The sequence below is a fragment of the Neopsephotus bourkii genome, unplaced genomic scaffold (assembly GCF_033783945.1).
Source record: "Neopsephotus bourkii isolate Nb327-2 ecotype Australia unplaced genomic scaffold, CSIRO-AGI_Nbou_v1 NB_874, whole genome shotgun sequence".
NCBI lineage: Eukaryota > Metazoa > Chordata > Aves > Psittaciformes > Psittacidae > Neopsephotus > Neopsephotus bourkii.
In genome coordinates, this window is record NW_026901368.1 from 62,177 (window position 1) to 80,675 (window position 18,499).

General features: G+C 47.0%; 2 long non-coding RNA genes across 2 annotated transcripts; both read right to left on the reverse strand.

Moving 5' to 3' along the window:
- Positions 1-416: 416 nt before the first annotated feature.
- Positions 417-4,783, reverse strand: LOC133214205 (uncharacterized). Its single transcript, XR_009726040.1, has 3 exons — positions 4,608-4,783; positions 3,902-3,976; positions 417-548 (listed from the first exon to the last, which is right to left on the reverse strand). It is a non-coding gene; the product is annotated as an uncharacterized LOC133214205 (long non-coding RNA).
- A 7,511-nt stretch (positions 4,784-12,294) lies between these two features.
- On the reverse strand, positions 12,295-17,864 carry LOC133214203 (uncharacterized). The gene is made up of 3 exons (XR_009726035.1): positions 17,628-17,864; positions 16,806-16,880; positions 12,295-13,616 (listed from the first exon to the last, which is right to left on the reverse strand). It is a non-coding gene; the product is annotated as an uncharacterized LOC133214203 (long non-coding RNA).
- Between the last annotated feature and the right edge of the window lie 635 nt (positions 17,865-18,499).

Consider the following 18,499-nt stretch of genomic DNA (forward strand, 5'->3'; position numbering starts at 1 on the left):
TCTCTAAAGGGAATGGTTTAGATGAAGTCTGGTCCCCCCTGAAAGATCCTGAGAAGCTGGACTCTGACTTCGGAGACAAGGTTTCACTAAGCAGTAGTTCTGACCAAAGCCCTCTATGTAGGCATTTGTGGACCTTAAGGATGTCCAAGCTTGGGATCCCACCAGTCTCTGCAGTTTGGGCCTTTCCCTCATTCAACACCATGAGCTATATAATTCCCTGTGGCACTTTAGTGATGGAACTTGGTAAAATGCCTTGGTTGTTCGGCAAATCATAGAATCATAGAATCAAGACGTCTCTTTCAGCCTCATCCACCATTGCCTTCCATCCTTTTAACACAGGTGGTCAGTGTTTCTGTCTTGTGTAGAGTCTTGTAATGAGCACTTCTCATAAGCAGACCTTATTATTTTGTGCTCTCTGTTTCAGGTGAGCCTGCTTATGCCACAGTTGACGGCTACATCCCTAGATGCTGTTGATCCTGTTTGTAGGTTCTCCAGGCAGAAGACACTGTTGGTCTGGCCAGTGTGGTGATGTTTCCAGTTACTCCCAGCTGTGAGGGAAATAGTGTAGTTTTTGCATAACTGGGGATGGGGCTTTACAATAGTAAGACTTTCAAATCTTAGAGCTTTAGGATCAATAGTAAGGCTTTGCAATAATGAGAGTTTTCAATACTAGGTCTGGCATTAAGTTCCTAAGGCAATGAAGGAAAGGGTTTGAGATATAATTATTCAAATAGACACGCTTTGTGGTTAAAGACAGTGCCATCTCTAGATGAAAGACACAATTTGTGGTTAAAACGAATACTTTCTAAGTACAGCCTATGAAACTAAACCGGTGCAGGCTGGTTAAACTGCAATTTGTGGTAACTATTTATACCCAGAGTATTATCTTCAACCATACTGGGAATCACCTTTTCCTGAGTGGAGTGATGTTTGGTTTACAACTGGCTTTAATGGGTGGATCTCACCCAGTGCTTAGAGAAAATCTCTAAAATATAAAGTTAAGATGTTTAAAGGTCACTTAAAATTTGAATGTGGGGTGTTAAGAGTGTGGTCCCATGCACTTGCTATTGCAAGTGCTGGAGGGGCAATAAGCCAAGTTCATGGCCTGGGGGCAGATGTGACAGGAGGGGATTCAATTGATAGATTTGCAATAGTGACTTGGGAGCCAAAGAGGAACAACTGTGGCCAGCCTGTGGACACTACTATTCCTCCATCGGTGGAGATATGGGCTCCAAAAAATAATGCCAAGATAGAAACAGGATATAGAAATACAAATTCCTGGGTAGAATGGGTCAAATATACAGTGAAAATAGAATAGATTTAGATACATTAGCTGAAAAAGGGGAAGTATGCATAATGTTAGGGAATACGTGTTGCACATTTATTCCAAATAATACAACACCAGATGGAGCCATAACCAGGGCTTTTCAAGGCCTCACTACGTTGGCAGAAGAACTGGCTGAAAATATGAGAACAGGTATTTCATTAACAGGATGGATAGAATCCTGATTTGGAAAATGGAGAGCAATGGTGATACCAGTTTTTACTTCTGTAATTGTAGTAGCAGGTGTCTGAATAGCTATAAGGTGCTACATAATTCCGTATATAGGAAGATGTGTACAACGTCTTGAAACAACTTTGTTCAAACAAACGCTCATGGGACCACCACCCTACTCGGATGAAATGCTTTAGATTAAAAAAAAAAAAATACAAAAAATTTGAAGATGATCAGGATGACTTATCTGTAGACCAAAACTGTGAAGTTACGTTATCCAGACTGAAAGCGACATATGGGGTAAGGCTTTAGAGAAAAAAACCAAACCCAGTATAAATAAGGGAAAGGGGGAATTGTGAGAGAAAGAGTGTTGTTTTTGCATAAGTGGAGATGGGGCTTTGCAATATTAAGGCTTTCCACTATTAGAGCTTCAAGATCAATAGTAAGGCTTTGCAGTATTAAGAGTTTTCAATACTGGCGCTGGGGCTAAGTTACTAAGGGAACGAAACAAAGGGTTTGAGATCTAGTAACTCAAAAAGATACACTCTGAGGTTAAAGCCAATGTCATCTCTAGATGAAAGATATACACCTTGGTTAAGAAAAATATTGTCTATGTACAAACTAAGCTGGTGCAGGCTAGTTAAAAAGTAAGTTGGGGTACCACATGTCTGCCAAAGACTTGCAAAATTGAACCGGAAAATGATTATGTGGTTAATAATGATGTGGTTAAGAAATAAAAGGAAGGGGAGTACAACGTCGAGTAAGGGGAGGTATAAACAGAGGTGGGAAAGTTAGCACAGGTTATAAGCACTGAATAGGCTGTAAACCTTGGAGTACCCAACCAACCGGGAAACAAGGGAGGGATCTTGTGGATGGGATAGGAAATACAAATCATAGTTCTGCTTTTGCTGTGTGTGCTGTGCTTGCTAGGACACCCGTTTTTTGCAAAACCATTAATAAAGAGCTGCTTCACTGTTGTGTCTACCCTGAGCTTAAGATTTTACCGAGAGACCATTTCTCACAGCAGCCACACAGAGCTGAAGTGCTTCTCCGTTTCAGCAAAGTATTTGAGGTCTGAGATAATTATCTGCACACTCAGAAAGTGCCTATTACAAATCTGTGCCTGTGATCAGCAAACTGCTTGGACAGATATGGCATGTTCACATTCGGGGGAAGAAAAGGAGTCTTAAGTGATGGACCCAGACGCAGGGGCCATCTGTGTCAGAAGAAGTTTTTGATTTGAGATTCTTTTAAAGTGCTGCCATCTCAAAAGAGGCTGGAGATAACCAAGAAGTCATATGTGCTGAGGGGAGTGCTGCACAATGCTTTGGGAAACTGGCTAATGTTTAGGGCATATATATCCCACTCAGATCTCAGGTTAAGCTTCCCTGTTTCTCAAGTTCTTCATTAATGGTGATTAAGCTTGTAATGTAGGTTTCATTTTGGCCACGTCTTTCAGGGAGCTCACTTAGAGGTGCACCAACAATACACTACGTGTCTGGCTTAGCTGTGATTGTGCTTTAGGTTTAAGTGCTGATACTGGAAGCTGATTTGCATCTTCCCTGGTGTAGCAGGCCACAGCACAGCTACCCAGTGAGAGGCTGTGCTGCCACAAACCTGCACCCTGCAGTGTTGCTGAGGATCTGGAGAAGTTGGTTAGCTCTTCAACCACCTCTCCAATGAGGGGCTTGCAGATTTTTAGGTTCATGGTACAGCTCATGGCTGGTAGGCTCCACAGACCCTCATTTGATTAACTTCTGGTAAAGAAGTCCCTTGGACTTGTTGTGACTAGGCACCACTGGAAATAAACTTAGTTATTAATGTTGGGCTGGAGCCCTGAAACTCATTTCCTGACCATATCTCCCAAAGTTCTTACTTTTTTTGTTACTATATGTGTGATCACAGCTTTGATTCAGAAACTCATGTGCTGCAGGACTGCTGGTCTTTCTCATATCCTCATGTACAGCATTGCTTAAGAAGCTCCTCAGTGCCTTATGACACAGTGATGGAGGAGAAGGGAACCAGCACACAGTTCAGCTGTTTAAACCTGGTGACAGTTGCCTTAACTTCGGAGAAAGGGGAGTTGCTGATGTATGATATTCTTCAAGTTGAATCTGCGTGACTTCAGTGCATGTCTAAGCCAAACAGTCCCCAGAGCTTATACTGTATTTCCCTGTACAGAGTAGATGGCAGTGAGCTTAAACGTCTCTCCTGATGCATTACAATGGACTGTGGAAAGTGCACATGCCAAGGAATCGGTTTTCCATTCTCATTTCTGAAAGACCAAGTGTCGAAATATTCTCCAGAAGGACCCTGCTGTAGTCTTAGTTCTCACACACATCTTTTATGATTAAGTTTTGAGACTTGTGTGGTGACTATCTTTCTTCTGAAAGATGTCATACTGACTTTTTTGCCTAGGCTAGGGCTGGTACACCTTCAAGGCACCCTAGGATGTTCAAGTTCCTTCTCCTGGGAGGAAGCCTCCAAGAGCACGTCCTTCCTCAGCCTTTACTTCCTACTTGCTCAATACCACGACAGCTCTGGGACAGAACACACTAAGACTACAGCCTCCACAAAGGCCCTACAGTCAGTCTGAATTTCCCCACAGGCCTCTCTAGAGGGCTCTCTCCTCCTCTCAGACACCCATAGAAGTGAAAGTCCTATCAAGAGACCCTGATAACCAGCTGCACAGATCCTGCCTCCCCGCTAAGGACAGAGAGGCCACAGCTGCTTTAATAAGACAAAATACGAGTAGGGATACAGGTAGCATGTAAATCTTATGTCACTTCAGATGCTGGGCATCCTGCCTCCAGGCAGAGTTAGAGCTCTTCCTTTTTGGTGCTATGAGCTAATACATAAAGAATCACAAGAAAGCAGCATTAGTCATGAAGGAAATTTACATGAGAACTTCTTGCTGCATTTCCAGACCAGCCCTGTGCCTGTTCAGGGGATCACCAGCTCTATAATGTGCAATGGGCTCCTGGTCAGGATCATCTCTGCCTTGACCCACACACAATTTACCTTTCCTACAGGTATTAAAAATGACAGATGATGTTGATAACAAAGGGTCTACTCAAGGGCAAAGTACAAGGCCTAAGAGAGTGAACATTACCTGTTCAAGATCATTAGGACTTTGACTACAATGTCTTCTGCGAGGAGGGACTGAGCTCTGCAGGGACTCATCCATCTGGGGACTGGCTGAAATCAGTTCTGCTCCAGTCGGGCATGGCCTGGGCTCCAGCGGTGGCTCCCTGGGGCAGCTGAGCACCTGAGTAGGGATCAAAACGGTCAGTGATGCCTGGTTCCCCAGGCTGAGACTGGAGCCCTGCTGTGGCTGGAGATGCCTCAGGCACTGCACACAGGCTGCCCCGCTCTGGTGGCACTTCCGGGTCCTGCTACTGCACAGGTAGAAAGAAGAGAACTCACACTGCCCAGCCTCAGTAGTAGGGGCTTGGTTTCTTACCTCGCATTCCCTGTAGCAGCAGCTTGACCTCCCCACAGACATCTGGCCTTGCCCCAGACTCTTATGGAGGAGACTCCCTCCCAACCCCCCTTCACCCGGGGGCATTATAGGAGAGCCTGGCCCCTCCACAGGTCCGTAGAAGGGAACCTGGCCTCCTCCTAGTGTCCTGTAGATGATCCTTGCCTCCCTGCCACTCTGTTTACGGGGATCCTGGCTACTCCCTTATAGAGAACGTTGGATTCTGCCCCGGTTCTTAGAGATGATCCTGGCTTCCCATCCGGTCCTCAGCAGGGGAACTTACCTCCCTCCCAGGCTCCTATAGAGGAGCTTGGCCTCCACACAGCACTTTATGAAGGATTCTCTTCCGATCCTCATCTCAAACACTTATGGAGGGGCCCGGCCTCCCCACAGGATCCTATGGCGTAATCCGACCTCCCCCCACACCCTTACTAGGGAACCTGGCCTTCCCATATCTGAGCCTATGTGTGAGCCTACACCAGGCCCGCTCCCCTCCTGACATGAGGCCTGCCTCACCCAGGCCTGGCGGCCATGCTCCGGCTCCCAGCTCTGCGTTCTGTGCTGAGTCCTTCCGTGCTTCACGTAGCCACCGCGCTGCTGACTGGAGGGGAGCGGGTGGGGGCGGTGTCAATCTTCCCCCGCTTCCGCCCGCAGTAGCCGTGGCTGCGGCTTGGTGGTGCTGCAGAGTATGGCCATGGCGGAGGCCGTGAGGGGGCCCCACAAGGCCCGCCCCAAGAGCAGTCCCAAGGTCCGGGGGGGAAGGCGGGGATTGGCTCAGGGTGAGGTTCCGCCGGTCCTGGTCCGGGCTGGCTCCGCCGCCTGTCGGCTGTGGTGGGTCCGGCGAGCTTAGAGCGGAGGGGAGGGGTCTGCGGTGTTGTTACATGCCATGGTGTGTTCGTCAGCACTTTGTCTCGTGTTTGGGGCTATTCCTGAGTGGGTTTAAAGCGGCAGAGAGGGTGTCCGCTGCAGGCCGTGTTTGCGTCCGTGTTTGTTTGTCTGCTGCTGGAAGCGGTTAGATGGGGGGTGTGTGCCTATTTAAAAACACATTTCCCATCCCTGGCACTGTTCAAGGCCAGGCTAGATGGGGCTTAGCACAACCTGGTCTAGTGGAGGGTGTCCCTGCCTGGGTTTCAGTAGTTGTGGAATGATCTGAACTGAAATGTCTTGACTCACAGCCGGCTGAAATTGGAAATGTTTCTCTGAATTGGCTATCCCCTTCCATGTTGTACACTGCCCTCCGGAGATCAACGGCAGTGAAGTCCTGGCTGTCAAAGCCCTTTGGGAATAAACTGCTGAATTAATTCACCACTGTTCTGGAAAACAAGGTTTAGATCTAAGTGTCAGCTATGGCTGTGATTCCAGAAAGAGTTTTATTTTGTGGATGTGGTTCCATGATTTTAGTCGGTTGCAGGGCATGGCTGGAACCACGCATGAAGTCAGAGCAGAATGTTCCCACACAGGGCAGGTTTTATCTTTTCTTAAACACGGAGTTCGTTAGCACTGTGCTCATTCCCTCTTAGGCCACCATGACTGATACTGGATGCAGCAACGAGGATGGTAGTCATGCAAAGAAAGTTTTTTTGCATGCTCAGTGACAAATGTATCTGGCAAACTACTGTTTGATGACAGAATCCTGAAACCCTGCGTACGCAGCTCTGCTTCTACCTGAATCTCTTAAGATTAATATACCTCGCTGTGACACATTCTTCTGTGGTAGTGTATGATCTCTGTTTCCCAAGTCCATGTACATGATTTGAGTGATGGTGGGGTAGATGTGCAAATACATGTTCCTGTAGTATCAAGCCTGTAACTGTGGGATCTGCCAGAGGTTCCTCTGCCCTGTGATGCATGTTTAACACTTGAATTTCCCAGACTTTTCTAGGCCCTGGCCAGGATTTAGGGACTGTACTGCAATGATTCTATCACCTGAAAGGAGGTTGTGAGGTGGGAGTCTGTATCCTTTCCCATGTAACACGGGATAGGACAAGAGGAAATGACCTCAAGCTGCACCAGGTGAAGTTCAGACAGAATATGAGGAACAATTTATTCCCAGAGTGGGTTGTCAAGCACTGTAACAGGCTGCCCAGGGCAGTGGTGGAGTCAGCATCCCTGGAGGTGTTTAGAAGATGTGCAGATGTGGCACTTCGGGACACGGTGTAGCGGTGGATTTGGCAGCACAGGGTAAGCTGTTGGACACAATAATCTTAAAGGACTTTTCCAGCCTAAATGATCCCACACTTCTAATCAGAGCATCTACAAGATGATGCTTTGGCCACGTTACATTGTCCCTTTATTTCCATGTACACATGGGAGGCAGCACACCTACCCCGAGGGCTGGCACTCTGCTCTCCTGTGCTGGGTGCACTCTCTGCTGCGTGCACTCTGTGCTGCAGCCACGTTTTTCTGCTGTCCTGACTCTTGGTGAACCTCCCCAGCATGGCTCTGCTGTTGAAGCAGCTGGCTATTGATAGCTGTGGGTTTGAAACAGCTCTGGGTCTTGAAGTGTGAGCTACACTTTGCATATGGCCCTCGATGAACTTGCTGGGGTGCTGTTCTGTGGTATGGCCACTCACTTTCAGCAGGATGAGCCTGAGGGTATTTTAGCATCATTTTTTCTGTGGCCCAGCTTGACTGTGTGGTAAATTGGGGCACCTCTTTGCTTCAGGTTACTGTGTGTCGAAACCTGGCTGAATTCATGGCGGTGAGGGGCAGATGTGACTGTGCTTGTTTGCAGAACTTGATACCAGTTTTCTTAAACTGAAAGGAGGCCCCCAGCAGAACTGACGCTGACATAGCTAATGCTGCTTGGATGCCGCTTCAAAATTCCTGCTGCTTTTATATGTTTCTGGAAATGGAGATGTATTATGGGGTCGGTTTGATGTCAGCTACAGCAGGTGATTTGAGCAACAGTTTTTTCATGTATGTGTGTATGCGTGTGCATATATGTATGCATGTATATCTGTGTGTATCTATCTGTCTATTTATATATCTATATGAAACTGACGTGGCCTATTGGGTACAAGGGGGTTGTCAAAATGTACAGGGAGGTTGTCTAAATGTACAGGGGGGTACTGCTTAAGTCATAGCTGGTTTAACGAGCTCAGCAGATGTCTTATCAGACAAATACCAGAACAAAACCTCCTAGTGAGGAGAATGGGGGGTTGTACAAGGAGTACTGCTTAAATCATGGCTGGCTTGACAAGCCCAGCAGTTGCCTTATCAGGCAGCAGTAAGATAAGGCTTCCTAGCGAAGGGAATAGCTCATTAAACCAGCTAGACATGGACTAGACCCATCCAGCTCCTAAAGAGCATGCGTGAGGACCAGAGGTAAAAAGTTCAAGCCTGAGGAAGACTCGTTTACTTCATCTTGAAGACCCCTACCCACAAGAGGAAGACTACTTACTTCATCTGAAGACCCCTGCCCAAGACCAGCAGGAGGCACTGCGCATGCGTGGAGCGCCTTTTAGCTCATTATAATACGAAGCGGGGATAGAATATGAATATGTATAGGCGTATTGTGTGACCTAATACCTATGTATGACTTTACAGGATAAATGTAAAAGGAAAACGGCACTGAGGCACGCATGCCTTTTGGAGGACCAATCCCCCGTGCGTCTTCAGCTGAATAAAGCATACCTACTTTACAACTTTAACCAAGTTGTGGAGTCTATTCCACTATCACTATATATGAAACTTTTTTTTCTTTGCAGATTTAGTGTGGGAGAAGGTCAGATCTAGCTGGCAGAAACCCTTAGGGAAGAAGCAAAGGAAATGGAGGAATTCAGGGAAAAGCAAAAACTGCATCGGAAGAAGGTCAGGGTGTTGATCCATCACCATCCTTGGGGATGGATCCTGGCTCCTGGCTCGTTTCTCCCACCATGCCCCAGCACCCTGCATGCTCCCAGTGCCTGCTGCTGCTAGAAAGTCCTAAGCTCCTTCATATATGTAGAAATTCTGCTGCTGAACCTTTGACTTCCTTCATCTGACGGCCACATCTTCTCCTTTGGGTGCCTTTTGGGGCTGGCTATCGCAGGGGTCACATCCAGAGACACCAGCCTCAACCAGGAATTTCTTTAAAGCACACATATATATGTATCTTTTTACACATAGTGTTGCGTGCTATCCATAGGGTTTGCTAAAATTGGGAAGTCTGTTACCCTCTTCTCGCTTGAGATTCCTTTGCCTGGAAAATGAGGGAAAAGTGTTGCAAGTTTGGAGGTAGCAGAAAGGAGCGGGCTTCCCAATTATCCTAGATTCTGCGGAGATGATACAGTACTATATATTGGTGGATTTCATGGGTAGAGTTCCATTGCATAGACAGGTGTAGGGTTAGCAAGATGTATAAATGTTGGGTTTTGTGAAGATGCTTTGGGTGGACATAGGTCCTTAAGGCCATCTGAATTTGGCCTGTGCCTCTTCCTTTCCTAAGCCACATAGTCCATTGTGGAGCTTCAATAGTCAGTGACGTGTTGACTCTAGATCTGTTGTCTTCACAGATAAGAGCTGATGATGGAGGCAATTCACAAAACCAGGAATCTGCAGTACGAGAAGACCGTGGCAGTAAAGCGAACATGCTGCTCTTTCTTGCTGTATGGTTTAACACGGCTAACATATATGCACAGTGCTGGCGCAGTCTTAAATATGAGGGTCTTCCTCTGCTGCAACTCATGCAGACACTACATCAAGAGCTGCAGCAGAGGAAGACCATCACATTTAAGTCTGTATAGTGTGCTCTGAAAACCTGAAGAGTACACCAGGGACATGGCTGGTAGCAGCCTTGCACGGTTGGATAAGAGTGATTTAGATGTCAAGGACTCGATTGCTATGAGCTTTTCATGCCAAATGAAGTGCAGCTTGTGTTGTGAGGTCAGTTTTGCTCAAGCAGCAGGGCGCTGGGGGCCTTGTATGCTGTTCCCTGTTCTGCTGGCAGCCTCTGTCCACCTCTTCACTTGGAGGCTGTGTTTTCCTCCAGAGCTAGCTGCATGAGTTGTCATAGCAACTCCTTGCTTGCTAACATGCTCCTGCCCTGTTTGTTTGCTCTCCTAGGCCTAGCACATTTATGAGCAGCTCTGCAGGGATAAGGATGAGGCGGAAGAAGTTGTAACCCACAACACAAATGTAATGACAGAGAAGCGGCAGGAGAAGGTATAGAGAGGTTGGTGGCCATGGGACAGGTGGAGGAAGGGTGTATGTTCTTGGAGCTCTCCTGCCCCATAAGTCTTCTCCCAGCTCTGGGTTTGGGGATGAGATGGAAAGGCCAGCAATGTTCTCTAGCTGGGCTTCAGTTCCGTTGGTGATACATATCGACTCTCCTGTAGCTTTCTTCTCTCTCCCAGTTTTGGCAGCTGTTCCTCAAGCTGGTGCAGACAAAGTCATCTCTGGAAGATTCTGGTGAGTGTGGAAATGCAGGCTTTGGAGGGTGAGGGGAGTGTTTCCTGCGGCAGGGGTCCTGAAGCCATGGCATGGCTCTGGAGTGAGCTCCAGCTCCTGGGTCAGGGCTGGCTCCTCAGAAACTCATGCCCAACACAGCAGAGGTGGAGCTCACTCCAGAGCCATACCAGGGCTTCACATCCCACTTCCTGTTTCTCACTGTGGCATGGCCCTCCAGCTTCCTGTACAGCTCTGCATTTCCTTGCAGTGCCCATCCATAGCTGAGCTCACACATTACTGCTTTCTCCCTGACGTCCCTGCCAATTTAGGTTTCATGTACTGCCATCTAACAAAGGGTGTTTTTAATTAACGTTAATCAGATGACAGTGTGATTTGTCTCAAAGGCAGGAGTTACCAGCGTAACCACACTGGAGAACATCCAGGAAGAATGACAGAAAGAGGACGCCAAACTTGTGAGTTAAAAGCACCCAAATGCCATTACGTGGCAGTGTGGTCCTCTGGATGTGTACTCCTCACTGCAGGGTTCCAGATGACACAGATCTACCTTCTCTGTGTTCTCTGGCAGTGAAGCAGCAGAACATGTTGCAGCTAACCCTATGCGTGTGTTTGGCTTGCCTTCTGAACTCAAGGTCCCAGGACTTCAAGGTTTCCACTATTTTTTTTGGTTTTATTTTTCCTTCCACTACCTTTTCAAAATTACAGACTCAAAGTAGTGACCTTATTACCCTTTAACTTGCTTGCGCAATGGGTGTGGCCATTATCCTGAACAGCCGTAGTCACTTCTGGGTATTCAGTGGCTTAAGGACAGTGTGTCCTACAGCCAGGGCACCACCTAGCAGACTCTGCAACTCTGAAGGACTTTACATGAATTTGCAGCAGAAGGTACTGGCGCATTGGGGATGCAAGCTGGGTGAAGCATCTCCATGTGAACTCAGTGTGCCAGCAGACCTTCACCATATATCTCATGTGGTAGCTTGGGAACCCCTCTGAGCGGACGTATCAGTGTAAAGCAGACTGTCTCATAGCAAAATGGTCTAGTCAGTATTTCCAGCAAGTGCTAGGGAAGTCTAGAGCTGGTGGCGAGAGGACCGGGATGCTGCTTTGCTGCTGAGCTGTGTTTTGCAGCTGTCTGTGATGTGTAACCAAGGGTTGTAGGAGGTAATTAGTCTACTCTACTCTGCTCTCGGTAGACCTCACTTGGAGTATTGGAGTATATACTTTTGATGTCTTCAACTTAAAAAGGACGTGGAGCTGTTGGGGCGAGTCCAGAGGAGGGCCATGAGGATGACAAGGGGGCTGGAACACCTCCCACATGAAGACAGGCTGAGAAAGTTGCAGCTGTTCATCCTGGAGAAGGCTTTGTCCAGACCTCCTAGCAGCTTCCAGTACCTGAAAGACACCTACAGGGATGCTGGGGAGGGGATTCTTCGTTAGGGACTGTAGTGATAGCACAAGGGGCAATGGCTTCAAACTTAAATAGGGGAAGTTTACGTTAGATGTAGAGATAGAAGTTCTTCACTGTGAAGGTGGTGAGGCCCTGGAATGGGTTGCCCAAGGAAGTTCTCCAACCCTGGCAATGTCCAAGGCCAGGTTGGACACCGTCTTGGGTGGCATGGTTTAGTGCGAGGTGTCCCTGCCCATGGCAGGAGGGTTGGACCTAGATAATTTTAAGGTCCTTTCCAACCCTAACTATTCTATGATTCTGTGATTCTATGGACAGGAAGTGCAGAGGTTGAGGTTTTATCCCATGTCTGCTGCAAAATTGCAAACAGCAAGTGATAACAAGTGCATACGTACACGTGGGATGAAAGGCTGTCACTCAGGCATGAAATGGAGATATACCAGACAGCACATTTCAAAAGACTTGAGCTTAAAGCTGCTTGGAAAAGGGATGGGGAAGAAAGAGAAGACAAATGAGCCAAGACACTTTGCTTTCATAGATCCCCAATGCTTTTTTATTACTCCATAGCTGTGGGAGAGAAGTCAGCTGGGACTGCAAGACCATGGCGTACCTAGGGAACATGCAGTGCCTTTAGGAAGCTGGCTTCGTCTCCCCAGAGGTAGTGGTGTGCTGAGTGACCCTTTCCGCATGGGTCCTGCAGGCCTTCCTGAACTCAGTGCTCATCTTTGAAATACCAGGCTGTGTAAAGGGATGAGTTCTTCTCTGGACAAGGTCTTTTCCGACGTAGTTGGTTATATGATTCTATGACTCATGGTTACCATGTTTCCTGCAGAAGACCAACATCACCTGGTGCTTGCTGTGGACAGAGATCTTTGTATCGGGATGAGAAGAGATCAGAAGAGAGGAGATTTGCTCTCTTCTTACAGATGTTAGGGCCGTTTTGTCTGTGTCGTTCGAGTTCTTTGACACCCAAGAGTGCAAGCGGATCAAATATTTCCACAATGCCCTCTGGCTTCATGTCAGGCCACCAAGACGTGCCTTGGTATCAGGTCTCTGTAAAGCCCAGGCTGGCCTAACCTCTTGCCTTCCCACCAGCTCCCGGAGGACAGCTGGGGAGCAGAGAGGAAGGGCACTGGAAGTCCCAGAGCCACACAGATCCTCAGCTCTGTCTTTTCTAATGTGCAGGAGGACACCTATACCCATCCCGACCAGTGCACCAGAATTACTTGCTTTATGGGGTTTCTGGCTCCACGGAAGAAACCTGCTTTTGCTCTTCCCCATCAGATCACGAGCTTTAGCTCTGTAAAGGGAATGGTTTAGGTGAAATCTGGTACCCCCTGAAAGAACCTGGGAAGCTGGACTCTGACTTTGGAGACAAGGTTTCACTATGGAGAGGTTCTAACCAAAGCCCTGTATGTAGGCAGTTGTGGAGCTTAAGGATATCCAAGTTTGGGATCACACCAGTCTCTGCAGTTTGGGCCTTTCCCTCATTCAACACCATGAGCTATATAATTCCCTATGGCACTTTAGTGATGGAACTTGGTAAAATGCCTTGGTTGCTCGGCAAATCATAGAATCATAGAATCAAGACGTCTCTTTCAGCCTCATCCACCATTGCCTTCCATCCCTTTAACACAGGTGGCCAGTGTTTCTGTCCTGTGTAGAGTCTTGTAATGAGCACTTCACATAAGCAGACATAATTTATTTGTGCTCTCTGTTTCAGGTGAGCCTGCTTATGCCACAGTTGACGGCTACATCCCTAGATGCTGTTGATCCTGTTTGTAGGTTCTCCAGGCAGAAGACACTGTTGGTCTGGCCAGTGTGGTGGTGTTTCCAGTTACTCCCATCTGTGAGAAAAACAGTGTTGCTTTCGCATAACTAGGGATGGGTCTTTACAGTAGTAAGACTTTCCAATCTTAGAGCTGCAGGACTAATAGTGAGGCTTTGCAATAATAAGAGTTTTCAATACTAGGTCTGGCTGTAAGTTCCTAAGGCAATGAAGGAAAGGGTTTGAGATATAATTATTCAAATAGACACGCTTTGTGATTAAAGACAGTGTCATTTCTAGATGAAAGACACAATTTGTGGTTAAAGCGAATACTTTCTAAGTACAGCCTATGAAACTAAACCAGTGCAGGCTGGATAAACTGTAAGCTGTGGTAACTATTTATACCCAGAGTATTATCTTCAACCATACTGGGAATCTCCTTTTCCTGAGTGGAGTGATGTTTGGTTTACAACTGGCTTTAATGGGTGGATCTCACCCAGTGCTTAGAGAAAATCTCTAAAATATAAAGTTAAGATGTTTAAAGGTCACTTAAAATTTGAATGTGGGGTGTTAAGAGTGTGGTCCCATGCACTTGCTATTGCAAGTGCTGGAGGGGCAATAAGCCAAGTTCATGGCCTGGGGGCAGATGTGACAGGAGGGCATTCAATTGCTGGATTTACAAGAGTGGCTTGGAAGACAAAGAGGAAGGAATGTGGCCAGACTGTGGACACTACCATTCCTCCATCGGTGGCAACATGGGCTCCAACAAGTAATCCCAAGATAGTAAATGTAATTGCAATTAAAGTTTTAAAGTAGATGTTTGAAATATGAGAACAGGTATTTCATTAACAGGATGGTTAGAATCCTCATTTGGAAAATGGAGAGCAATGGTGATATCAGTTTTTACTTCCATAATTGTAGTAGCAGGTGTCTGAATAGCTTTATGGGGCTACATAATTATGTATATAGGAAGACGTGTACAACTTCTTGAAACAACTTTGTCCAAAAAAATGATCATGGGACCACCACCCTACTCGGATGAAATGCTTTAGATTAAAAAAAAAAAAATACAAAAAATTTGAAGATGATCAGGACAACTTAACTTTAGACCAAAACTGTGAAGTTATGTTCTCCAGACTGAACGCGACATATGGGGTAAGTCTTTAAAGAAAGTGCAAAAACCAAACCCAGTATAAATAAGAGAAAGGGTGAATTGTGAGAGAAGCGGTGTTTTTTCATAACTGCAGAGGGGGCTTTGGAATATTAAGGCTTTCCAGTATTAGAGCTTCAAGATCAATATTAAGAGTTTACAATATTAAGAGTTTTCAATATTGGGGCTGGTGCTAAGTTACTAAGGGAATGAAACAAGGGGTTTAAGATCCAGTAACTCAAAAAGACACACTCTCACGTTAAAGCCAATGTCATCTCTAGATGAAATATACACTCCTTGGTTAAGAAAAATACTGCCTATGTACAAACTCAGAAGTGCAAGCTGTTTAAACAGTAAGTTGGGGTACCACATGTCTGCCAAAGAGTTGCAAAATTGAACTGGAAAAGGATTATGTGGTTAATACAGATGTGGTTAATAAATAAGAGGAAGGGGCATAAAACTTCCAGTATGGGGAGGTATAAACAGAGGCGGGACAGTTAGCATAGGTTATAAGCACTGAATAGGCTGTAAACCTTGGAGTACCCAACCAACCGGGAAACAAGGGAGGGATCTTGTGGATGGGATAGGAAATACAAATCATAGTTCTGCTTTTGCTCTGTGTGCTGTGCTTGCTAGGACACCCGTTTTTTGCAAAACCATTAATAAAGAGCTGCTTCACTGTTGTGTCTACCCTGAGCTTAAGTTTTTACCTAGAGACCATTTCTCACAGCAGCCACACAGAGCTGAAGTGCTTCTCCGTTTCAGCAAAGTATTTGAGGTCTGAGATAATTATCTGCAAACCCAGAAACTGCCTATTACAAATCTGTGCCTGTGACCAGCAAACTGCTTGGACAGATATGCCATGTTCACACTCGGGGGAAGAAAAGGAGTCTAAGCGATGGACCCAGACGCAGGGGCCATCTGTGTCAGAAGAAGTTTTTGATTTCAAGTTCTTCCAAAGCACAGCCATCTGAAAGAGGCTGGAGATAACCAAGAAGTCATACATGCTGAGGGGAGTGCTGCACAATGCTTTGGGAAACTGGCTAATGTTTAGGGCATATATATCCCACTCAGATCTCAGGTTAAGCTTTTCCCCGTTTCTCATGTCCTTCATTAATAGTGATTAAGCTTGTAATTTAGGTTTCATTTTGGCCACGTCTTTCAGGGAGCTCACTTAGAGGTGCACCAACAATACACTACGTGTCTGGCTTAGCTGTGATTGTGCTTTAGGTTTAAGTGCTGATACTGGAAGGTGATTTGCATCTTGCCTTGTGTAGCAGGCCACAGCACAGCTACCCAGTGAGAGGCTGTGCTGCCACAGACCTGCACCCTGCAGTGTTGCTGAGGATCTGGAGAAGTTGGTTAGCTCTTCAACCACCTCTCCAATGAGGGGCTTGCAGATTTTTAGGTTCATGGTGTAGCGCATGCCTGGTAGGCTCTGCAGACTCTCATTTGATTAACTTCTGGTAAAGAAGTCCCTTGGACTTGTTGTGCCTATGCACCACTGGAAATAAACTTAGTTATTAATGTTGGGCTGGAGCCCTGAAACTCATTTCCTGACCATATCTCCCAAAGTTCTTGCTTTTTTTGTTACCATATATGTGCTCACGGCATTGATTCAGAAACTCGTGTGCCGCAGGGCTCCTGGTCTCCCTCATATCCTCATGTGCAGCATTGCTTAAGAAGCTCCTCAGTGCCTTATGATACAGGGATGGAGGAGAAGGGGACCAGCACACAGTTCAGCTGTTTAAACCTGGTGCCAGGTGCCTTAACATTGGAGCAACGGGAGCTTCTGATGTATGATTTTATGATTCTATGATATTCTTCAAGTTGAATCTCTGTGACTTCAGTGCATGTGTAAGCCAAACAGTCCCCAGAGCTTTTACTGTATTTCCATGTGCAGAGTAGATGGCAGTGAGCTTAAATATCTCTCCTGATGGACTGTGCAAAGGGCACATGCCAAGGAATCGGTTGTCCATTTACATTTCTGAAAGACCAAGTGTCGAAATATTCTCCTGAAGGACCCTGCTGTAGTCTTAGTTCTCACACACATCTTTTATGATTAAGTTTTGAGACTTGTGTGGTGGCTATCTTTCTTCTGAAAGATGCCATACTGACATTTTTGTCTAGGCTAGGGCTGGTACACCTTCAAAGCACCCTAGGATGTTCAAGTTCCTTCTCCTGGGAGGAAGCCTATAAGAGCATATCCTTCCTCAGCCTTTACTTCCTACTTGCTCAATACCACGACAGCTCTGGGAGAGAACACACCAAGACTTTAGCCTCCACAGAGGCCCCTACGTTCAGGCTGAGTTTCCTCACAGGCCTCTCTAGAGGGGTTTGTCCCCCTCCCAGATACCCATAAAAGTGAAGGGCCTATTAAGAGACCGTGATAACCAGCTGCATAGATCCCGCCTCCCCCCCTAGGGACAGAGAGGCCACAGCTGTTTTAATAAGACAACATAAGTACAGGGAGACATGTAGCATGTAAATCTTATGTCCCGTCAGATGGTGGGCATCCTGCCTTCAGGCGGAGTTAAAGGAATTCCTTTTTGGTAATACGAGCTAATACATAAAGCATCACAGGAATGTAGCATTACTCACGAAGGAAGTTTACATGAGAACTTCTTGCTGCATTTCCAGATACAGGCAGGGCCAGGCAGCTGGTGTGTCAGTATCAGGCAGGAGCTGCCCATGAACCCCGTTACCAGGAGGTGGCAAAGCTCACCCTGCAGCCACAGGGCTTGGGCAATGCAGACCAGCCGCGTGCCTGCTCAGGGGATCACCAGCTCTGTAATGTGTAATGGGCTCCTGGTCAGGATCATCTCTGCCTTGACCCACACACAATTTACCTTTCCTACAGGTATTATAAATGACAGATGATGTTGACAACAAAGGGTCTTCTCAAGGCCAAAGTACAAGGCCTAAGAGAGTGGACATTACCTGTTCAAGATCATTAGGTCTTTGACTACAATGTCTTCTGCAAGGAGGGACTGAGCTCTGCAGGGACTCATCCATCTGGGGACTGGCTGAAATCACTTCTGCTCCAGTGGGGCATGGCCTGGGCTCCAGCGGTGGCTCCCTGGGGCAGCTGAGCACCTGAGTAGGGATCAAAAGGGTCAGTGACGCCTGGTCCCCCAGGCTGAGACTGGAGCCCTGCTGTGGCTGGAGATGTCTCAGGCACTGCACACAGGCTGCCCCGCTCCGGTGGCACTTCCGGGTCCTGCTACTGCACAAGTAGAAAGAAGAGAACTCACACTGCCCAGCCTCCGTAGTAGGGGCTTGGTTTCTTACCTCGCATTCCCTGTAGCAGCAGCTTGACCTCCCCACAGACACCTGGCCTTGCCCCAGACTCTTATGGAGGAGATTCCCTCCCCACCCCCCTTCACCCGGGGGCATTATAGGAGAGCCTGGCCCCTCCACAGGTCCGTAGAAGGGAACCTGGCCTCCTCCTAGGCTCTTATAGATGAGCCTTGCCTCCCTGCCAGTCCTTTTAGGGGAAGCCTGGCCACTCCCTTATAGAGAAGTTTGGATTCTTCTCCGGTTCCTAGAGATGATCCTGGCCTCCCATCTGATTCTCAGTAGGAGAACTTATCTCCCTCCCAGGCTCCTATAGAGGAGCTTGGCCTCCACACAGCACTTCATAAAGAACTCTGTTTCCCCACAGGCCCTTATAGGAGTGCCGACCCTCATCTCAAACACTTATGCAGGAGCCTGGACTCCCCACAGGATCCTATGGCATAATCCGACCTCCCCCCACACCCTTACAAAGGAACCTGGCCTTCCCATATCTGAGCCTATATGTGAGCCTACCC